The sequence below is a fragment of the Parambassis ranga genome, chromosome 4 (assembly GCF_900634625.1).
Source record: "Parambassis ranga chromosome 4, fParRan2.1, whole genome shotgun sequence".
Classification (NCBI taxonomy): Eukaryota; Metazoa; Chordata; class Actinopteri; family Ambassidae; genus Parambassis; species Parambassis ranga.
The window spans coordinates 6,025,628-6,028,760 of record NC_041025.1 but is presented as its reverse complement, the minus strand read 5'-3'; the positions used below and the strand labels follow the sequence as shown (position 1 = coordinate 6,028,760).

Below are 3,133 nucleotides of genomic sequence, written 5' to 3'. Positions count from 1 at the left end.
CTGTTGCTGGAACAAGCAGAGAGGGGGAGGGAGGGCGAGGGCTTCAAGGGCAGTCTGGAAAATAGGAAACTACGTATCTACCCATGAACAGCACAATAAGTACACGAGTCATCTTTGGAAATCCAAAGGTATGCACAATACAACTAATATGTGATTTTATATTGTAGTATCTTTTAATATTATATCAAATTACGCTCCAAATGGAGGAGTACTTGAGAAACAGAAGGTTCAAAGATGATATGGGTGATTTCCGAGGGGCAATTTAAGGTAGCGTCGAGGGTTGTCAAAAGGGCGTGTGCTGAATCGTCTAATGACTTAAAATGATGTAAAAAGCATCTTCTCCGAGAAAATAACTTGCTTTGTAAATGACGTACACCGGATTATCCAGGCTGCATCAAAGACACCAACATCACAAAAAGACAAAGGTTTTAAATTGTACGTCTCCAGATATACACACAATTACGAAGGTAAGTTAACAAGCCTCTGTGTTCAGTTTACCAAACGATGCTAGCCGCTTGGCTCAGTTAGCACAACTTTAGCAGAGTTATAGGTTACCGTCATGAATGTTTTGTGTTTCTGAATTGCAATACATTAACTTCTATGTTATTCTCAGCTTCAAACAAGGATTCAGGAGAGATCACGGTTAGGGCTGAGTGCTACAGGTCTATGAGGAAAAGCCAGATTTTGTTAAGAGCTTGTATAATTGTTTCATTACTTATTCTGCACTGCTGTTTATAAATGAGTAAAGGGACATTAATCATGATTAAATTTGACCTGGTCAACTATAGGCTAAATAAATTATATCAATCCCTGTATCACTACAAGTATTTGGTGTTATAACAGGATTGTGCTAAGGGATTCAAAGCTGGTGGTTTTACTTGGGTGCCAGTGTACCTGTGTGGCAGGTACAGCCTTGTGCAGTCATGTGGCAGCTCTACTGTACCAGACGGCACACTACTCCCAGATGAGACTTACATCCGTTCCCCCAGTGTTCAGCTGCACAGAAACTGAACAAAAGTGGCACAAACCAAGGACCATGGTAACAAGCCTTTTAACAACTCTTTCATTTTATGTATGGATATCTCTTGAATGTTTCTTAAACATGTTTTTATTTTGATGCAGGGTATTAAACCTGGTCCAGTTCATGACATGGTCGTCATATCAGCCAGACCAAGAGAGAGGAGACTTGCAGAAGGAATCCGGTATGTGTTATCTATACTTCAAACATACACACACACGTACTTACCTGCTTACGGTACTTGCTTAAAAAGAGATTGTATATATCTGACCACACCCCTGTTGGTGGAGCTCTCTGAGTGCTGTCAGTTAGTAGAAGGACAAGATGTTGATGAAGATTCTCAGTCATCCAGTTCATTTTCATTCAAACACTCACTCACATACCATACTTCCCTGAGTCTATGTTTGGTCCGGTGCAGGAGGAAAGCGTGCTGTCCTATCAGCTACCAGTAAGGACATTTCCCAATACCCGACCACACACAGATGCCACTCTCGCATTACAGACTGGGACCCTCTACCTGTGCATTTGTGTGTACTGAACATCAACACCATCATCTGACATCCCTCGCCCCATCTTTGGAGACAGCACACAGAATAGAAAACTGCACAGTGAGACTCGCTTGTGAGGTGTTGCAGTGAATTTGTCCCTGCGGATTGCGACGATCCACTTAGGCCTCAGCTCCTCATCTGCAGGAAAAGTAAAAAAACTAAGTACAGTATTGTACTTTCCAGATGTCTGGGTCACAGTGGCACACAGCAGTGTTCTGCGGTTGTAGTACCAGACACTCTCTGGTATTTAAACTTTGACTTTTTCATGTCAAATACCGTTAGCTAGCTACAACAACATGTAAACGCAAAGGCTACCGGAAGTGTCCGCCCTGGCAGGCGTTACAGCGGAAGGACGTCACAACAGCCGTTGGCATTTACCTTATTGTGTAAGGGAAACTTTGGCTCGTCTTTATAAGTTCTGTAGCTTCCACTGAGATCAATAGGGACATCTGCTGGGCACATTTCTCCATATTTTTAGTAAAAACGAGCAGATTTTAAGTACATCTCACTTTAAAAATATCATTTTTGACTTCAACTAAAAAAAAGGGTGCCAGAGTCTAAGGAAGATGCTATGGCTGCTTCAGGATGCTGCGATGATACTCTCCAGTATCTTTTCTTCTTCAGGTTAAGAACAAACCGAAGGACCCTGCTGGCTGATTAAAAATAGGTAGAGGCCCACTGGGAGAGAAACAAAGCACTTCTTTCCCCCAAAAGGCACAGCTTTTATTACAAAATGTATATTTGGAATAGACCTTTGACTCCCTATAACCTTCACAAGCACAGAACTACTTGAGGGAGAGGAGAGCAAGTGACACACAGCCAGACAATAAACACGTGATTTATTTTTATCCCTTTCAGAGGACACTGCATATTGAGCAAGAGGGAGAGAGATGAGGGATAGCAAGAAAAGAGCAATAAAGACAGAGATTTATTTGGAGGTGGCTCTCTTCTGTCACATGTGATCCCATGGGAGCTGGCAGGAGCCCTCAGGTCATATTTCCTCACTGTGAAGAGACTGTGCTCCGCCCCTCCACCTCCACTGAGACAATGGCCTCTGCCCTTCTTTTTTGGCTTGACCCCTGTGTATTACGACACACTCACATTCTGCACATATTCAGAATAAAGGCTTCATCAGCAGACATCATTTAATGTAATTCAGCAAGGCAACAGGAAAGATTTGTACGCTCTGACAGGCAATAATCCGTCATGATGACTGCACCTGAGGGCAACAAAGATCACTATGCACACAGAGACCTGCACTATGATGGAGGTGACAGCTGTGTTACTGCTTATAAATGGGAATGAGGAAAGCAGGAGAGGACATGACAAGACATATGTCCCAATTTCCATGAAAGGATGGAGCTTGACAGAAATATTGCCCCCTCTTGTACAGTTCATTACTGTAAATATATGTTCAAGGTAAAAGCTACTATAATAGAATGAATGCCAAAGAGGAAACCCATGTTTTAAAACAGCAAAGTGTGGATTACAGAGCGAATGTATTGGGTTATTCACAAGTTGACATTTCGCCTTTTAAGACAGTGATTGTTTAATTGAAAGCACCCCA

At 42.3% G+C, this 3,133-nt stretch overlaps 1 long non-coding RNA gene across 2 annotated transcripts; it reads left to right on the top strand.

The window, feature by feature from the left end:
• Positions 1–273: 273 nt before the first annotated feature.
• Positions 274–2,697, top strand: LOC114434908 (uncharacterized). 2 transcript variants are annotated; one of them, XR_003670520.1, is made up of 4 exons: positions 274–467; positions 844–1,039; positions 1,123–1,202; positions 1,437–2,697. It is a non-coding gene; the product is annotated as an uncharacterized LOC114434908 (long non-coding RNA). The 2 variants fall into 2 exon arrangements; XR_003670519.1 differs by having other exon boundaries at positions 1,123–2,697.
• Positions 2,698–3,133: the final 436 nt, after the last annotated feature.